Here is a 14,426-nt window from a genome sequence, read left to right as displayed (position 1 = left end):
AAAGAACAAAGCTGGAGGTATCACACTGCCGGACTTCAAACTATACTACAAGGCTACAGTAATCAAAACAGCATGGTACTGGTACCAAAACAGAGACATAGACCAATGGAACAGAAAAGAGGCCCCAGAAGCAACACTACACATCTACAACCAACTGATCTTTGACAAACCTCACAAAAAGCAATGGGAAAAGGACTCCATGTTTAATAAATGGTGTTTGGAAAACTGGCTAGTAATGTGCAGAAAGCAGAAACTGGACCCCTTCCTGACACCTTACACTAAAATTAACTCCAGATGGCTTAAAGATTTAAACATAAAACCTAACATCATAAAAACACTAGAAGAAAACATAGGCAAAACCATCCAGGACATAGGCATAGGCAAGGACTTCATGACGAAAACACCAAAAGCAATGGCAACGAAAACACCAAAAGTAATGGCAACAAAAGCCAAGACAGACAAATGGGATCTAATTAGAATTCAGAGTTTCTGTACAGCAAAATAAACCATCATTAGAGCAAAATGGCAACCAACAGAATGGGAAAAAATTTTTGCAATCTACCCATCCCATAAAGGGCTAATATCCAGAATCTACAAAGAACTAAAACTGATTTACAAGAAAAAAACAACCCCATTCAAAAGTGGGCGAAGGATATGAACAGACACTTTTCAAAAGAAGACATATATGAGGCCAACAAACATAAGAAAAATGCTCATCATCACTGGTCATTAGAGAAATGTAAATTAAAACCACATTGAGATACCATCTCACGCCAGTTAGAATAGCCATCATTAAAAAATCTGGAGACAGAGCTTAGCCTGGTGGTGACTTCGGCAGTGCCACGAGAGCAGGCAGAGTAGGAGACTGACATGAGTGAATTCAGAAATAGCTCAAGCTTGTTAGAGGCTTTTTAAAAATAAAAAGTTGATTCTGTGCAAGTGAGCAAGTTATTGCTGCTTACCATTCAGAGACTTACAGGTGTTTGCCTGCAATGCAATAAAGGACTCATTTATTGAGCAAGACATATTTATCTCTTCATTTTGGAGAGCCTAATAAACGATTACAGTTTCTTTACTGACTTTCAAAAGTTTTGAAGTTTGAAAGACACCTTTGCAACTAAAATAGCATGAGCACAGCCAGAACAGAGAACCCTGTTATAATGGGTCTGTCCAGTCAAAATGGTCAGCTGAGGGGCCCTGTGAAACCCAGTGGTGGCCCTGGAGGAGGGGGCACACAGACACAGCAACAGATGAACCAGCTGAAAAACACCAACACAATCAATAATGGCACTCAGCAGGAAGCACAGAGTATGATCACCACTATTAAACCTGGTGATGACTGGAAAAAGACTTTAAAACTCCAAAGGATCTAAGAATCAAAACTCGGGTGTGACCTCCACAAAAGGAAATGAGTTTGAAGATAACTGTCTGAAAAGGGAGTCACCAATGGGAATTTTTGAAATAGGCTGGGAAAAGCCATCTCCTATTCAGGACGAGAGCATTCCCATTTCTTTATCTGGTTGGGATATCTCAGCTAGAGCAAAAAATGGAATAGGCAAGAGCGGTGCCTACCTCATTCCCTTACTTGAACGGCTAGACCTGAAGAAGGACAATATACAAGCAATGGTGATTTTTCCCACTAGAGAACCTGCTCTACAGGTCAAATTTGCATCCAGGTCAGCAAACACATGGGAGGGGTCAAAGTGATGGCAACCATCGGAGGAACCAATTTACGAGATGACATAATGAGGCTTGATGATACAGTGCATGTGGTGATTGCTACGCCTGGGAGAATCCTGGATCTTATTAAGAAAGGAATAGCAAAGGTTGATCATGTCCAGATGATAGTATTAGATGAGGCAGATAAGTTGCTGTCACAGGATTTTGTGCAGATAATGGAGGATATTATTCTCACGCTACCTAAAAACAGGCAGATTATATTCCGCTACTTTCCCTCTTAGTGTACAGAAGTTCATGAATTCCCATTTACAGAAACCCTACGAGATTAACCTGATGGAAAATACTAACTCTAAAGGGAGTAACCCAGTACTACGCATATGTAACTGAGTGCCAAAAAGTACACTGCCTCAACACACTTTTCTCCAGGCTTCAGAAATACCAGTCGATCATTTTCTGTAACTCCTCTCAGCGAGTTGAATTGCTAGCCAAGAAGATTTCTCAACTGGGTTATCCTTGCTTCTATATTCATGCTAAAATAAGGCAGGAACATCAAAATCGTGTATTTCATGATTTCTGAAATGGCTTATGCCACAATCTTGTTTGCACGGATCTGTTTACCCGAGGTATTGATATACAAGCTGTGAATGTGGTAATAAACTTTGATTTCCCAAAGCTGGCAGAGACCTATCTCCATCATATTGGAAGATCAGGTCGCTTTGGTCATCTTGGCTTAGCCATCAACTTGATCACATATGATGATTGCTTCAATCTGAAAAGTATTGAGGAGCAGCTGGGAACAGAAATTAAACCTATTGTAAGCAACACTGACAAGAGCCTGTATGTGGCAGAATACCACAGCGAGCCTGTAGAAGATGAGATACCTTAACAAGCATGCTTTGACAAACTTACAGAAGGCTCGTTTGGATCTGGTACACATCGTTTTGGGGGAATGCTCTTCTCTTTGTGAGTTTTTCATCTTTTATTTTGGAACTATGAAGACTTAAAGGAGCTCAGACATTTTTTCTTTTTTTAACTGGTGAAGAGAAAAATGCTGAAAAGAAGGAATATACCTTTTTGTTCTACTTGTTTGCACTGTGTGCTGACTGAACATCAGTTGCACTAACTGCTGGTTTTTAAAAAATGTTTTCTGGGGAAAGGAGACAAGGAAGGAAAAGAAAGAAGAGAAGGGGAGAAACCCTAAAAAGAGAAGAATCTTAATGAACACACAAGCTTGTCTATGATTTCAAAGTTCTCCAACAGCTGATTCTCGAGTACATTTCAACTTCTCCTTGATAACTCATCCGTTTTTTAAGCCTGAAGAGCTTATTACTTATTTGTGCGAAGTGCCTTATGCTATGAGACCATTCAGAACATCATCTTTTAGACAGCCCAAGGAATCAACAATAGTAACTCTTTCTTTCCTTTTTTCTTTTTCTTTCAGAAATTTTTGTCTTTTCATTTAGTTTCAAGTTAAAGTCTCTTCCCTTTCTACCCAGTACTCAAGCCCAGGGCTAGAAGATGAAACTTACTAGTAATGTTAAACACCATTTTCTTTTTCTTTATGTGGAGGAGTTGATAATGCAGCTGCAGTTCATCCACACTGTAAATACATGTATTTAAAAAACAATCCCAAGTAAAAATTTCTTCTGGGTTGAGTAGATAAAACATCATTGCTCCCAAAGGAAAGAGCAGTCTATCATTGCAGGAGCCATATGACAAGCTTTTGTGCTCTACAGCAGACACTGAAGACTGGTTTACACGCGCCCCTCCAGTAGCAGTATGGCACTTGATGTGTGGACATGTCAGAGCCTTGAGCCTCTTTCCTCTGTGGCAAAGTGTATCCCATAAAAAATTGGGTGTGTATACTTGTATAAACTTTGTAAATAAGTTTTTTCCTGGGTTCATACACACACACACAAACACACACACACACACACACACATATACTTTTTTTTTTTGGATGAAGGTTGCTGGGTTTAAGGGGATTAGAGTGATTAAGGGAGCAGCTAAAGATGAGAGGGGCTCAGTTTTATGCAACACTAAATTCTAGAAAGTACTTCCTGTTGTAGAGAGCAGATTTCTATGGTACCCTGTGTTAGTAAAGGGACCCAGAAATCTGGGGCGTACTGTCTGCTGCCACACTGTCTCATCTAGTACCTTTGGAGTAGGTTAACCAAAGAGAGCAAGGAAGCTTCAAAACATTGATAATTCAAGACTTGTTTTTAGAAGCTCTGATTTTGCTTCTTCGCCCTTTCTAAAAGTTTGAGGAATATTTCAAGCTCCGCAAAAGGGGACAAAGATTAATCTACCTTGCAGGGTGGGAATTCTGTTGAGTGGCAGTGTTGTTGAGCAGCATATATATAAAGCACAGATTTGCATTTCAGAATATTAGCCAGTACCAGCTTTGGTAATGTTAGCAGTTCTGGAGCTTAAGTTTCTGTGGATCATTCTCTGTAGTGTGTAAATGTGTTGCCCTCTGCCCATCTTGATACATAAACTTTCGCAGGAATGGGCAACCTAAGAGCTGTTAACTTTCATGCTAAAGAAAGCTGCTTGTCATTCTCTTGCATCGTGACAAGAATTGATTTCTGTCATTTTGCACTGTAAATTGCTGGCAAATGCTTTACAGTCAATAGTGTTGCTTTAAACTGTGCCCCTCCCAACATGCTTGATGTCTGGCCTAATCTCCAGGCAAAAGGAGTGAGATAAATCAAAACCAGTGAACTTTTTTTCTTAATGTTTTTAATTCCCTTTTAACCCAGTGTACTAGGTCAATCAGGAGGCATCAGGAAAGGGGGAAAACAAAAAACAAAAAAAATTGATTTCTATATTTCATTTTCAAACCCCTAAAATATTACAAAATAAGTCCTGCATATACATTAATGTTTTAACTCTTCTGACAAAGAAATCAGTTACTTGAAGTTGCTTTTTTGACTCTGCTTACTGCTGAGCAAACTATTTGTGACTCACCCACAATTACTTGGAGATCAAAATCCTACAGATGCCTCCTGATAGGACAGAGCTCTAATTCCTTAACAACTGTAGCAAGAGCGGCGCGGTACAAACCCAAAAAAGAGCAAGCTCATCTATTTGGAATCCAAGTCTCTCATGTTCCGTCCAGTCAATTTTGGTTACTAAATAGAAACCCTAATTAAGGAAGTAACATTTTTCCAGGGAGGGGTGGGAGAGGGAATTTAAAAGGTGTCAACTTTTGACCAAAAAAACTTGCCCTTGTACCAATGCAGCTCTCTTTCTCCCCCACCTCTTGCGAGATAAGAGGGATCATTCATATAGAAGAAAAGAGTGTAAATGCAATTCTGTATCTCGCTAGAGACCATGTAAGTGACTAAACAAAAAGTGCAGTCTCCTTCACCAACTTTAGACTGCTCTGCCTGGTGCCACATGCCTGTGAATCCCTCTTAAAGCACAGACTTAAAATTGCAAGTATTACTGAAGTATAGCCTCTAATGAGGAGTGGCACTTAAACTATCTGGGACACCACCACTGGACACAGTCTTGTAGAGGCAGCTGTCCAGTTTTGGTGTTGACTCTTGAATAGGGATTGTGAAATGGAAAGATGCTCTAAGGACTAGGTCAAAGCCTGGTCTTTTCTTTTCTTTTTTGGTCCCTCATAATAAGGATCATTGCTACTATTGGAAGTTGTTTTCGCTTCTTTCCAATATTGGGTATGTATTTTTTTAAGGTAATGGTAATATTTTCCAGTGGCTCATTTGGATGAGAACTACCCCCTATTTTTAATACTAAAACTACAACTCATCATTTAGCCTTTGGTTGTATAGTTGTGTAATGGGCCATGGACTGTTACACACCTTGCCAACTTTAGGCAAATTATGTTTTTCCTTTCCTCCATATATTCTGATGGGGATAGAAACTTTTGCCTTTCCCGTAGGAATAGAGTAAGTGTATTCTAAAATGATCTTTCATGGAAGTAAGGGAGAGGGAAACCTAAATATACCTCTTAAATTATTTCAAGTTGGTCCCAGCAGCATAAAATGGGTTGGCCACAAAGGGTTGCGGGGTGGGCTTGGTTATCAGTATTTGTTTTCAGAATTAGCTGGGAGCATCTTTCCTTTGCCACATGCTTTGTGCTTGATACCATCATGCTTGGTTCAAACAAGACAACACAGCCAAAGCCTTGAGTGTAAGTTTTTGGAATCAAAACATCTCATTCTGATGACTTTTTTTTTTAAATTTTTTGGCTTTTTTTGGGTTTTTGTTTTCTTTCATTTTTAATTAGGGCAGAAAGGAGGGTACTTTGCCCCCAAAAGAAAGGGTGTCTGCACTAAGGATTCAGAAACACTTTTGAAGCTCATAACCTCATCAGAAACTGCCTTTAGCCACACTCCTGACCTTGTAGATGAGTAACAAAAAATGAAATAAGTTCTTGGCTGGGCGCGGTGGCTCAAGCTTGTAATCCCAGCACTTTGGGAGGCCGAGGCAGGTGGATCACGAGGTCAAGATATCAAGACCATCCTGGTCAACATGGTGAAACCCTGTCTCTACTAAAGATACAAAAATTAGCTGGGCATGGTGGCATATGCCTGTAATCCCAGCTACTCAGGAGGCTGAGGCAGGAGAATTGCCTGAATCCAGGAGGCGGAGGTTGCAGTGAGCCGAGATCTCGCCATTGCACTCCAGCCTGGGTAACAAGAGTGAAACTCCGTCTCAAAAAAAAAAAAAAAAAAAAAAAAAATGAAATAAGTTCTTGAGAATTAAACCATGTTTTTTTAAGTTGCTATTTTTTCAGTGTTCTATGGGTCTTTAAATTTGTTACTGTGGAATCATTTTCTTGCCAAATACCTTTATCAAAATTATTGGTCTCATGAGAGCTGAAGCCAGTCAGCTTTTTGATGGACATCTGTGAGATTGTACGTGTACTTTGTATCTCTAAAGATAGTTTTTGTGAACTCCCAAAGAAAATCTACTCTCCTTTGTGATCTAAAAACTCATCTTTGGGGTAAAGAGTTAAGTGACTAAAGGTTCTCAGAGTTCATGAGGTCAGAGGGAGCTAGCCTGGCACCTGGACTCTGCCCCTCCACAGCTGACAGGTTCCAACAGAAGTGTATTTAAATTCTCCAGTAGACAGTGCTGGGCAAGGGAGGGGGCAGGGCTGGGTTATTAAGATACAGACAGGCTGCTGTATTTTAACCATTGGTTATGGGGGATGGGGCGCCTAGAGAAAACAAAGTCATTGTTCCCTTTTTTGAAACAAAGGAAAAGAAATTTGTTTTTTTTTCTCAAGTAAAAATGGTAGAGAATTCCAATGTCCCTAGCCACAAGGGATCAGTTCCACTGAGAAGTGAACAGTGGGAACTCAAAATTTCTGAAACATTGGGGAAAGGGAAAATTGGCTTTCTGTTAATTGGCAGATGTTCCAGTGGGGCTGTGTTTTTGTTGGGATGTTATGTTGTATGTACTCATATGGATCAGTCTGTTGAGTTTATAAGGTTCAAAAAACATGGTAAAATCTTGATTTTCGTTAATTTCTCTCAATAAAGGCCCACTGGAACTCCAAAAAAAAAAAAAAAAAAAAAAAATCTGGAGACAGGTGCTGGAGAGGATGTGGAGAAATCACTCCTACACAGCTGGGAGGAGTGTAAATTAGTTCAACCATTGTGGAAGACAGTGTGGTGATTTCTCAAGGATCTAGAAATAGAAATTCCATTTGACCCAGCAATCCCACTACTGGGTATATACCCAAAGAATTATAAATTGTTCTACTATAAAGACACATGCACTTGTATGTTCACTGCAGCCCTGTATACAATGGCAAAAACCTGGAACCAACCCAAATGCCCATCAATGATAGACTTGACAAAGAAAATATAGTACATATATACCATGGAATACTTTGCAGCCATAAAAAACGATGACTTCGTGTCTTTTGCAGGGATGGATCTGGAAGCCATCATTCTCAGCAAACTGACACAAGAACAGAAAACCAAACACCGCATGTTCTCACTCATAGGTGGGTGCTGAACATGCTGAACAATGAGAACGCATGGACTCAGAGAGAGGAGCAACATACACTGGGGGCAGTTGAGGCGGGTAGGGAAGGGACAGTGCGGGGTGGGGAGAGTGGGGAGGGATAACATGGGGAGAAATGCTGGATATAGTATACACCTAAAGTAAAATTAAAAAAAATAAATGGTTACTTTAAAAGCATCTACTTTTAGCACAAAAAATAGATTTTCTTAACAGGAATTTGATTTAAGTACTATAAAATGTTATCTCTATTGTTTGGTGGGATAAAAGTTCTTTCTAAAATTGTTGTAGAATAAGTTGTTAATTTTATCTCCTAAATAATTTTTTTTTTTTTTGAGATGAAGTTTCGCTCTTGTCACCCAGGCTAAAGTGCAATGGCATGATCTCAGCTCACTGCAACCTCCAGGTTCAAGCAATTCTCCTGCCTCAGCCTCTGAGTAAGCTGGGATTACAGGCACCTGCCACAATGCCCGGCTATTTCTGTATTTTCAGTAGAGACAGGGCTTCACTACATTGGCCAGGCTGTTCTCAAACTGCTGACCTCAGGTGATCCACTCCCCTCAGCTTCCCAAGTGCTGGGATTACAGGTGTGAGCTACTGTAATCCCTAAATAATTGCCCTAAATAATTTTTGAATCCATGAACTTAATTAGCTCCATCATTACTCTGCTGAAAATTAAGTTAACATTCTCTCATCTTTATTACTGAAATACTTTTTTTTTTTTTAATTTTTTATTGGATTATAGGTTTTGGAGTACATGAGCAGAGCATGCAAGACAGTTGCGTAGGTACACGCATGGCAGTGTGCTTTGCTTTTCTTCTCCCCTTCACCCACATTTGGCATTTCTCCCCAGGCTATCCCTCCCCACCTCCCCCTCCCACTGGCCCTCCCCTTTTCCCCCCAATAGACCCCAGTGTTTAGTACTCCCCTTTCTATGTCCATGTGTTCTCATTTTTCATCACCCACCTATGAGTGAGAATATGTGGTGTTTCATTTTCTGTTCTTGTGTCAGCTTGCTGAGGATGATGTTCTCCAGATTCATCCATGTCCCTACAAACGACACAAACTCATCATTTCTGATTGCTGCATAATATTCCATGGTGTATATGTGCCACATTTTTCCAATCCAGTCTATTATCAATGGGCATTTGGGTTGATTCCAGGTCTTTGCTATTGTAAACAGTGCTGCAATGAACATTCGTGTACATGTGTCCTTCTAGTAGAACGATTTATAGTCTTTTGGATATATACCCAGTAATGGGATTGCTGGGTCAAATGGAATTTCTATTTCTAAGGCCTTGAGGAATCGCCACACTGTCTTCCACAATGGTTGAACTAATTTACACTCCCACCAACAGTGTAAAAGTGTTCCTTTTTCTCCACATCCTCTCCAGCATCTGTTGTCTCCAGATTTTTTAATGATCGCCATTCTAACTGGCGTGAGATGGTATCTCAATGTGGTTTTGATTTGCATCTCTCTGATGACCAGCGACGATGAGCATTTTTTCATATGATTGTTGGCCTCATATATGTCTTCTTTCGTAAAGTGTCTGTTAATATCCTTTGCCCACTTTTGAATGGGCTTGTTTTTTTCCTGTAAATCTGTTTGAGTTCTTTGTAAATTCTGGATATCAGCCCTTTGTCAGATGGGTAGACTGCGAAAATTTTTTCCCATTCTGTTGGTTGCCGATCCACTCTAGTGACTGTTTCTTTTGCCGTGCAGAAGCTGTGGAGTTTCATTAGGTCCCATTTCTCTATTTTGGCTTTTGTTGCCAATGCTTTTGGTGTTTTGTTCATGAAGTCCTTGCCTACTCCTATGTCCTGGATAGTTTTGCCTAGATTTCCTTCTAGGGTTTTTATGGTGCCAGATCTTATGTTTAAGTCTTTAATCCATCTGGAGTTAATTTTAGTGTAAGGTGTCAGGAAGGGGTCCAGTTTCTGCTTTCTGCACATGGCTAGCCAGTTTTCCCAACACCATTTGTTAAACATGGAATCCTTTCCCCATTGCTTGTTTTTGTCGGGTTTATCAAAGATTGTATAGTTGTATGTATGTTGTGTTGCCTCCGGTGCCTCTGTTTTGTTCCACTGGTCTATATCTCTGTTTTGGTACCAGTACCATGCTGTTTTGATTACTGTAGCCTTGTAGTATAGTTTGAAATCTGGTAGTGTGATGCCCCCCACTGTGTTCTTTTTGCTTAGAATTGACTTGGCTATGCGGGCTCTCTTTTGGTTCCATATGAAGTTCATGGTGGTTTTTTCCAGTTCTGTGAAGAAAGTCAATGGTAGCTTGATGGGGATAGCGTTGATTCTGTAAATTACTTTGGGCAGTATAGCCATTTTCACGATATTAATTCTTCCTAACCATGAACATGGAATGTTTCCCCATCTGTTTGTGTCCTCTCTGATTTCGTTGAGCAGTGGTTTGTAGTTCTCCTTGAAGAGGTCCCTTACGTTCCTTGTGAGTTGTATTCCAAGGTATTTTATTCTTTTTGTAGCAATTGCGAATGGCAGTTTGCTCTTGATTTGGCTTTCTTTAAGTCTGTTATTGGTGTAGACGAATGCTTGTGATTTTTGCACATTGATTTTGTATCCTGAGACTTTGCTGAAGTTGCTTATCAGTTTCAGGAGTTTTTGGGCTGAGGTGATGGGGTCTTCTAGGTATACTATCATGTCGTCTGCAAATAGAGACAATTTGGCTTCCACCTTTCCTATTTGAATACCCTTTATTTCTTTTTCTTGCCTGATTGCTCTGGCTAGAACTTCCAGTACTATATTGAATAGGAGTGGTGAGAGAGGGCATCCTTGTCTAGTGCCAGATTTTAAAGGGAATGCTTCCAGTTTTTGCCCATTCAGTATGATATTGGCTGTTGGTTTGTCATAAATAGCTTTTATTACTTTGAGATACATTCCATCGATACCGAGTTTATTGAGGGTTTTTAGCATAAAGGGCTGTTGAATTTTGTCAAATGCCTTCTCTGTGTCAATTGAGATAATCATGTGGTTTTTGTTTTTGGTTCTGTTTATGTGGTGAATTACATTGATAGACTTGCGTATGTTGAACCAGCCTTGCATCCCTGGGATGAATCCTACTTGATCATGATGAATAAGTTTTTTGATTTGCTGTTGCAATCGGCTTCCCAATATTTTATTGAAGATTTTTGCATCTATGTTCATCATGGATATTGGCCTGAAGTTTTCTTTTTTTGTTGGGTCTCTGCCGGGTTTTGGTATCAGGATGATGTTGGTCTCGTAAAATGATTTGGGAAGGATTCCCTCTTTTTGGATTGTTTGAAATAGTTTTAGAAGAAATGGTACCAGCTCCTCCTTGTGTGTCTGGTAGAATTCGGCTGTGAACCTGTCTGGACCTGGGCTTTTTTTGTGTGGTAGGCTCTTAATTGTTGCCTCAACTTCAGACCTTGTTATTGGTCTATTCATAGTTTCAGCTTCCTCCTGGTTTAGGCTTGGGAGGACACAGGAGTCCAGGAATTTATCCATTTCTTCCAGGTTTACTAGTTTATGCGCATAGAGTTGTTTGTAATATTCTCTGATGATGGTTTGAATTTCTGTGGAATCTGTGGTGATTTCCCCTTTATCATTTTTTATTGCATCTATTTGGTTGTTCTCTCTTTTCTTTTTAATCAATCTGGCTAGTGGTCTGTCTATTTTGTTGATCTTTTCAAAAAACCAGCTCTTGGATTTATTGATTTTTTGAAGGGTTTTTCGTGTCTCAATCTCCTTCAGCTCAGCTCTGATCTTAGTTATTTCTTGTCTTCTGCTGGGTTTTGAGTTTTTTTGTTCTTGCTCCTCTAGCTCTTTCAATTTTGACGATAGGGTGTCAATTTTGGATCTCTCCATTCTCCTCATATGGGCACTTATTGCTATATACTTTCCTCTAGAGACTGCTTTAAATGTGTCCCAGAGGTTCTGGCACATTGTGTCTTCGTTCTCATTGGTTTCGAAGAACTTCTTTATTTCTGCCTTCATTTCGTTGTTTATCCAGTCAACATTCAAGAGCCAGTTGTTCAGTTTCCATGAAGCCGTGCGGTTCTGGGTCGGTTTCTGAATTCTGAGTTCTAACTTGATTGCACTATGGTCTGAGAGGCTGTGTGTTATGATTTCAGTTGTTTTGCATTTGTTGAGCAGTGCTTTACTTCCAATTATGTGGTCAATTTTAGAGTAGGTGTGATGTGGTGCTGAGAAGAATGTGTATTCTGTGGATTTGGGGTGGAGAGTTCTGTAAATGTCTATCAGGTTTGCTTGCTCCAGGTCTGAGTTCAAGCCCTGGGTATCCTTGTTGATTTTCTGTCTGGTTGATCTGTCTAATATTGACAGTGGAGTGTTAAAGTCTCCCACTATTATTGTGTGGGAGTCTAAGTCCTTTTGTAAGTCATTAAGAACTTGCCTTATGTATCTGGGTGCTCCTGCATTGGGTCCATATATGTTTAGGATCGTTAGCTCTTCTTGTTGTATCGATCCTTTTACCAGTATGTAATGGCCTTCTTTGTCTCTTTTGATCTTTGTTGCTTTAAAGTCTATTTTATCAGAGATGAGAATTGCAACTCCTGCTTTTTTTTGCTTTCCATTAGCTTGGTAAATCTTCCTCCATCCCTTTATTTTGAGCCTTTGTGTATCCTTGCATGTGAGATGGGTTTCCTGGATACAGCACACTGATGGGTTTTGGATTTTTATCCAATTTGCCAGTCTGTGTCTTTTGATTGGTGCATTTAGTCCATTTACATTTAGGGTTAATATTGTTATGTGTGAATTTGATACTGCCATTTTGATGCTAAGTGGCTGTTTTGCCTGTTAGTTGTTGTAGATTCTTCATTATGTTGAAGCTCTTTAGCATTCAGTGTGATTTTGGAATGGCTGGTACTGGTTGTTTCTTTCTATGTGTAGTGCCTCTTTTAGGAGCTCTTGTAAAGCTGGCCTGGTGGTGACAAAATCTCTGAGTACTTGCTTGTTCGCAAAGGATTTTATTTTTCCTTCACTTCTGAAGCTCAGTTTGGCTGGATATGAAATTCTGGGTTGAAAGTTCTTTTCTTTAAGAATGTTGAATATTGGCCCCCACTCTCTTCTGGCTTGTAGTGTTTCTCCCGAGAGATCTGCTGTGAGTCTGATGGGCTTCCCTTTGTGGGTGACCCGACCTTTCTCTCTGGCTCCCCTTAGTATTTTCTCCTTTATTTCAACCTTGTTGAATCTGACGATTATGTGCCTTGGGGTTGCTCTTCTTGCGGAATATCTTTGTGGTGTTCTCTGTATTTCCTGCAATTGAGTGTTGGCCTGTCTTGCTAGGTGGGGGAAATTTTCCTGGATCATGTCCTGAAGAGTATTTTCCAGCTTGGATTCATTCTCTTCGTCCCCTTCTGGTACACCTATCAAACGTAGGTTAGGTCTTTTCACATAGTCCCACATTTCTTGGAGACTTTGTTCATTCGTTTTTGCGCTTTCTTCTCTGATCTTGGTTTCTCGTTTTATTTCATTGAGTTCGTCTTCGACTTCAGATATTCTTTCTTCTGCTTGGTCAATCCGGCTACTGAAACTTGTGTTTGCTTCGCGAAGTTCTCATATTGTGTTTTTCAGCTCCTTTAATTCATTCATATTCCTCTCTAAGTTGTCCATTCTTGTTATCATTTCCTCGAATCTTTTTTCAAATCTTTTTTCAAGGTTCTTAGTTTCTTTGCATTGATTTAATACATGATCTTTTAGCTCACAAAAGTTTCTCATTATCCATCTTCTGAAGTCTAATTCCGTCATTTCGTCACAGTCATTCTCCGTCCAGCTTTGTTCCCTTGCTGGTGAGGAGTTTTGGTCCTTTCTAGGAGGCGAGGTGTTCTGGTTTCGGGTGTTTTCCTCCTTTTTGCGCTGGTTTCTTCCCATCTTTGTGGATTTGTCCGCTGGTCGTCTGCGTAGTTGCTGACTTTTCGATTGGGTCTCTGAGTGGACACCCGGAATGTTGATGATGAAGTATTTCTGTTGCTTGGTTTTCCTTCTACCAGCCTAGCCCCTTCGCTGTACGACTGCTGAGGTCCGCTCCAGACCCTGCTTGTCTGGGGTGCACCTCTAGCAGCTGTGGCACAGCGAGGGATGCTACCAGTTTCTTTTTCTGCTATCTTTGTCCCAGGATGATGCCTGCCTAATGTCAGTCTTTTGGATATAGAGGGGTCAGGGAGCTGCTTGAGGAGACAGTTTGTACTTTATATGGGCTTAATTGCTGAGCTGTGCGCTCTGTTGTTCATTCAGGGCTGTTAGGCTGCTATGTTTGATTCTGCTGCAACAGAGCTCATTAAAAAACCCCCTTTTTTTTTTTTTCTCAAATGCTCTGTGTTGAGGGGTCTGGGCTTTATTTTTGGATGTTCGATGAGGTGTCCTGCCCAGCCAGAAGGCAGACTAGCCACTGTTTGGCTGCCGAGCCTCCGCCCTGCTGTTGTGTGATTCGCCCTGTTCCTGCAGGCTCTTCTGTGGTCTCCGCCACGCCCTGCGGCAGAGTCTCTTCATTGTAGCGTGTTGCCTCAGCAATGGCAGGCTGCATCAGCAGTGGGCGTGTATCTCAGTTGGGGCGGGTTGCCTCGGCAACGGCTGGCTGCGTCAGCAGTGGGCGTGTATCTCAGTTGGGGTGGGTTGCCTCGGTAGTGGTGGACGCCCCTCCCCCACAGAGCATCTCGGACCGTCTGCTCGGGATAGTTTGAAATCGCGGTTTTGTTCGTCCCACTGGGTATCCCAAACGATCTGTTCCTGCA

At 40.8% G+C, this 14,426-nt stretch overlaps 1 protein-coding gene and 1 pseudogene across 50 annotated transcripts in view; one reads left to right on the top strand and one right to left on the bottom strand.

The window, feature by feature from the left end:
- Window positions 1-14,426, bottom strand: part of RAPGEF6 (Rap guanine nucleotide exchange factor 6) — a 240,722-nt gene that overhangs the window by 20,238 nt on the left and 206,058 nt on the right. The window lies entirely within an intron of this gene.
- LOC103791343 (putative ATP-dependent RNA helicase DDX6 pseudogene) lies at window positions 1,090-2,688 on the top strand (annotated as a pseudogene).

Source organism: Callithrix jacchus, chromosome 2 (genome assembly GCF_049354715.1).
Source record: "Callithrix jacchus isolate 240 chromosome 2, calJac240_pri, whole genome shotgun sequence".
Taxonomy (NCBI): Eukaryota; Metazoa; Chordata; class Mammalia; order Primates; family Cebidae; genus Callithrix; species Callithrix jacchus.
Note: the sequence above shows the minus strand (reverse complement) of the source record. Positions and strands in the feature narration are given on the sequence as shown.